Source organism: Aulostomus chinensis, chromosome 19 (genome assembly GCF_037954235.1).
Source record: "Aulostomus chinensis isolate RoL2024-O1b breed Wild chromosome 19, RoL_Achi_v1.0, whole genome shotgun sequence".
NCBI lineage: Eukaryota > Metazoa > Chordata > Actinopteri > Syngnathiformes > Aulostomidae > Aulostomus > Aulostomus chinensis.
Genome location: NC_141338.1, coordinates 23,590,512 through 23,596,511, shown reverse-complemented (window position 1 = coordinate 23,596,511; position 6,000 = coordinate 23,590,512).

Sequence of the window (6,000 nt, the reverse complement as noted above, 5' to 3'; positions counted from 1 at the left end):
TGGGTTTCCCTCACACTCCAGATTTTGTTGTTTTGCTGATTTGCTGTGTCACAGGTGGCTTTCTTCTCCCGTTAATCCTTCGTGCCTTGGTTTGATCCCTGCTGCCTTGGTAAGCCCCAGCTGTGTCTTTAACCTTTTTTTTCCATGGGTTCCCCTTCTTGTGGTATTAATTCTTGGTTTATGCTTTGGTTTGGTTTTTGGTTGACCTTTTTTAGCTAATTAACTTTTGCTTTCAAACTTTTGGTTTCTTTTCTCATATTTTGTTTCATAAATTATTTTTACTCAAACACGTCCTCTGCCTTTGTCCTCTGGAAAATGTGTAATTTATTATTGAACCTGTGCCTTGTGTATTGATCAATAGTTAGGTCCGAATTTAATCATTTCTGGGGGTGAAATTCCCCTGGTGGCATTGATGGGGCACCTTACAGCAATCCTTTGCCACACCAGGCATGTAAAACTCACGCCATAACTTTTCACCAAACTTCTTCCGCATTTTACCTTGAGTGGGCCGAAGTAGTCCACTCCAGTGTTTGTGAACTGAGGCTCATCTGGCAGGACTATGTCTCAAGGTAGGTTGGTCATCTGTGGTTGACCTGCTGCTCCATGAAAGTGCTGACAGACTGTATAAGATTCTCCTTATAGCTGAGTTTGCACCAGAGATCCAATACTTGAATCGCATGTTATTGCAACCGCTGTGACCTAGATCTCAGGGATCAGCATGGCAATGTGAAGATCTTTGTGCAAAATCACTGGCTGCTTTGACTCCCAGGCATAGCGGCTCTGCTGAGTCTTCCTCATACAATGCTTTCGAAAACTGGATTAAGCTTGAAAAGACTACTTCTTCGCTTCACATTTTTACCCCTTTGAAGCACCAGGATTTCGTTGGTGAAAGTCTTTCCTTGGCAATAGCAGATGATCTCTTGCTCTGCTTCCTTAAGGTTCTCTGCTGTGAACTTACAAGCACTTGAATAGAAAGACCTTGAAAGACCTGCCTTGAAGTTCCTCATCTCTTCGTCAACTTCAGTTGGAGCAACCCCTTCCTCTTTCGACAGAGGCTCAGCACAGTGCCCTTCACCATCCAAGTGACTGCCTTCTCAAGACAACTTAATGAGGAGAAGTACTGCATTAACTCCAGTACTGCATCCCTTTGTTCCACAGCTACAGTAACACAAACCACAGCATTCATTGCCTCTGGATGTCGTGATTAGATCCCCAGGGTGTTCCGGTTTCTCGGGCCCCTCTTCAGTGTCTTTGGTGAGAAATCCTGGCCCCTGTAACCTAGCGTGGCTCTTGAATTTCTTCGCCTTCAGATCCCTCGACGCATAATCCGCATGGTTCAATGAAGTTGTTGGCATACCTTCACTGATGAGATGTAGAGATCTTCCAAATGGTCTCCACACAGTTAGCGACACAAGTGCAGAATCTGCTTGTTCTGATGTACTTCTGTACAGTTGTACTGTCTGTCCAGAATACAGACTCTATGGGAAACGAATCCCAATCCAGGTCAAGGTCTTAAACCTCAGTTGGCTTGTTTTCTTCTGGAATAGCAGACAGCATGACCCTGCGGTTCCTTATGCACTTGGCAAGCCTGAATCCATCTTTTGCACAAACATGCTCATGCTTGAGACAGGTGTCCATGTAGAAGTTGTGGGGCACTGTGTCGACTGTTGAGGCATTTGTCTGTGTTCTGCTGTGTTCAGCACACTTCTGCAGGGCAAAGTTGGTGCAGGCAAGGCAGTCATCCACTCCCCAGCCAAACAAGTGCACCACGAGCTTATACTCTACCATCTCCTGACTTAAGTCACATGATGTCCACAAGAGGAACCGTAGAAAGTCAGAGTCCTCATCAGGTACTTGCACTTGATGGAACATCCCTTCCTCATTGGCCATGACTGCCACTTCCTCTTGTCTAAACCTGGTAATCTCACCAACGAAAGTGCTGATGAGATTTGGTCCCTGTAGCAGCGGTTCATTCAGAGTGGTGCCCTGGTATGACATTCTGCATTTTAAAACTACTCTGAGCATTTTTTTTCCTTCAGGTGATATACCCCGTGATGTGGCAGGTACCAAACTCTACCATCGCCCCGGCTGATATCCTTGATGGTTACCATTACAGCATAACCCTTTTTGATAATGCCTTCAGTGAATGGTGAGCACTCTGAAAGGAATGCTGAATTCTTCACTAACTTTCACCTGAAGTTCAGAGTGCATTGCCCAGCTATCTTTTGATTGTTCGACATCTTCAGTTCTTTATTTTTCAATGGTAAGGCAATGGTGTAATGTCCATCCACAAGTTTAGCTGACTGTGTGACTATGTTGAGAAACTGACAATCTTTCCAAGACATCTCCACCCTCTCATACTGGTTGCACTCAGGAAAGTCACACTGAAACTGCTGATTCCAGAGTTCCTCCTGTCTGATTGCTGCTGTTTGGTTTGCTTGAACCTGCATCAATCTATACACTGTGCTATGACAGGCATTCTCACAGAGGACCACTGATGGTCCAGCCTAGCCGTGTTCTTATAGCATATGGACCATCCTCTATGCTAGCAATGATTTACCAGGGCTCAATAGCCTTGGGTGTGCTACCTATCTCTGCCTCTGTTTTTGGAAGCCCCACCTCCTGTAGATGTGGCCACTTGTCAACATCCTCTTGTAAAGGAATATTATCTGTTTTTGCAGGAATGGTTTTCTGGGAAAAGGCAGCTGGAGGCTCCGGAAAATCATTGCAGTCCAATCTGCTCACTCCTAAGCAAGACACCACGTCACTGCTCACAAACCTTTCCTCTCCCATGGTCTTCAACAAGATATGTCAGAATCATGCAGTACTGCCAGGGACGAGAGAAGCAAAAGTATTACCATTTGGCCATTGTTGCTCTTTACTTGAACTGGAACTGGAACTATAGCTAAGATGCTGTCTCTGTTCTCAGCATTTGTAGCTGCATTGGTTGTAGGGCTAGTGCCCACAAACCTGTGTCTTTTTGTGTCTTTATTTGAAACGCTACTTCTGGCCTTCATATGCAACATTGTAGGTTGTGACTGCATGCAGACTTGAGAAATCATCTTCTCTTTACCTGAGGTACTCATGTGACCCTTTTTTAGACAGCTGAAGCACAAACCCTTGGCTCGCAAGAAGTCAGTCTTTTCCTTATGTAGAGATTTCTTGATTTCCTTGTACTGTTCTGTACAATCTTTAGCACTATGACAGAAAATACAGGGTTTGGCAAGTGCATGCTTTTAGCAAACAGTTGTTGTGCGCTGAAGAGCGAATTGGTCAAAAATAATGATAATCGTTGATAATTATGGATATAATTATCGATTATTAAATAAATTACTAATTAATATTAAATATTAATTATTCGGGGCACCACCCTGATGAGTTCAGGGAAACTAAAATACGACCAAACTTGTAAAAGTTATCAGTCTCTAACAAAGTTTATCTACTAAACAGTCAAGACTCTGTAACATTAACTACCTAAGGACAGCTCTGATGTTTGAAGGATGAGATCTGAACACTGGCTATTGCTTAGACACGTGACCACAAGTTTTGTACACAAAAGACACTACGACTTCTCTCTTATAATAAAAATATATTTATTAACACAGTGCATCAATCAATCAGCAACACGTTGGTATTATCTAACCAAAAGACACAAGTGATAATATGTGTGTGTGTGTGTGTGTGTGTGTGTGTGTGTAAGCGTGTGAGTGAGGGAGTAAGGAAGGGGAGGGGGGGAGTCTGGTTGCAGTTAGCATCACAGCAGGGCTAGCAGCTAGGCTAGTTAGCTGAGGCTAGCTAGCCGCTAGTTAGCACCGTGGAGGTAGAACTTGTGGAATGTTTATAACTAAGCAGAGCGCTTAGCGGAAGAGAGAGAGAGAGAGAGAGAGAGAGAGAGAGAGAGAGAGAGAAAAGGACAAAGGTAAACCCAAAAATGTGTGTGTTAACACACTTGTGCAATATTAATAACAGTTAACACCTTCTTGAGATGTTATGGTTATTAATAACTAACGTCAATAAATAACGTATAATGCTATGTAAAATCTGCTAATTACAGGACTTCCGTCAAATAAACAGAACATTCATAGACATTATACAACACACTAAGCTACTCCTCTGCCCAGAAAATGCCTAGTTAAAGGAATCTTTACTTGGTCCGGTGGAGCAGTAAGAGATTCGATCTCCATGATCCAGAGCGCGGTTCGGCTCCACTTGGCGGGCAGCAGAGCAGTGGCGGGGCAGCCTGCAGGGTCTGCTGGAGTTACTGGTTGAAAGGGTGAAGAAGCTGGGATGAGCTTCCTTTCATCAGGGACCAGTTCACGCGGATTGCGTGGCTCACCGGTGGCTTCTCTGGACGAGTGGATAGGAGAGAGTTGTCCTTTGCGGAGTCTTTGCCGTCGCTGCACTGCCAGCTCGAGGTGCGAAGAGAACCGGGGAGGTTGAAGCGAACGAAAGGGCTTGAAGAGAACCAAAGGCTGGACCTCACCGAAGAGAAAGAATCTTCTCCACGCTGAAGTTTTTATGTGTGAGACAGATGATGTCACTTCCCGTGGGATGGTACTGGCTCTCAGCCAATAGCATTTTGACAGTCAAGCTGAGGCACAGGTTCTTGGATGGGGTCAGTGGCCAGAGTCATCCCCTTTTTACAATCCTTTATGACCCTTTGTTCAAGAACATGTGGTCACTCAAATTCAGGCTTTGAAAAGGGGTGTTAGGCCTCACAGGCCGAAAGCCTCTCTTCAGCTGGACTAATTGTCACATCTCTGAATTCATCTCTTGATCTGTTTTGAGTTGGCACAGCAAAGAAGCTTCCTGGCTTCTGGTTACTTCCTGGCTTAAACATGACAGTCATTGCCTGTGATGGTTGCCACTTTGATGAAATCTCTCTTGCTGTCACTTCTCCTATGTGACCTCTCATCCATTTGACTTTTAGCTGAGCTCTTTGAGGAATCTTTTATGTCACCGAATAGTGGGTGCATCGCTTCTTCGCTCGCTTATTAAAGGTATCCACAAGATCGTTGAACATAGCTCTGTGATAATCATAGTCCCAAATGCTATCCATCTCTCCCTCAGCACTTATGGGAGCTTGGTGATTATAACATGCATGTTAACTGCATTATCAAACTTCCATATACTCAACATCGGTCATAACATTTAAACATGCTGTGAGATAGATACAGAAAGACTCAGAGCTTCTCTGTCATCAGACTTGATAGTAGGCTTGTTCAAATCTTTTTAATATATACCAAAGTGTTCTTCCAGAAGTCTCTCGCTTCACAGTAGACACACTCGGTTCCATATGGAGAGCTCCTTACCAGCTCCCTTGGTTGTCCTGCAGTATACCACTCCATAAAAAAGAGATGGCCTCCGTTGCTCTCTGTTTTGTTCTTAACTCTGTGTTCAAATGCTCTTTTGAACCATATATTCTAAAGGGTCTCCCTTGAACACAGGTTTGCTCTGAGGGGCTGACAATGCATGCTATTCCTTTAAGTCACAACAAGTCAGTTTTATTTTTATAAATCACAACAAATGTTATCTCATGACTCTTTACAATTAGAGCACATCTAGTATACTCCCTCATTGAATCTACACCAAAAAATTCTCCATGAGCAAGCACATCCTGCAATGGCGGCAACAAAAACCTTAATACATACAGGAGGACATAGAGGAAAGAGAGGAGAGAGAAGCCTCGTATATCATGGGAGATCCCCCCACAGTCTAAGCATATAGCAGCATATCTAAGGGCCAGTCTAAACCAGACTTTACTATAAGCTCCATCAAAAAGGAAGGTCTCAAGTCTGCTCTTAAATGTTGAGAGTGTGTCTGCATCCTGCAACGAAACTGGGAGATGGTTCCACAGGAGAGGAGTCTCAAAACTGAAGTCTCTAGCTCCAATTCTACTTTTAGAAACTCTAGGGACCACAAGTAACCCTGAATTATGGGAGCAATCTTATCTTCTGCTTATTCCTGTTAGGGGTCGCGGGGGGGGGGGGGGGGGGGGCT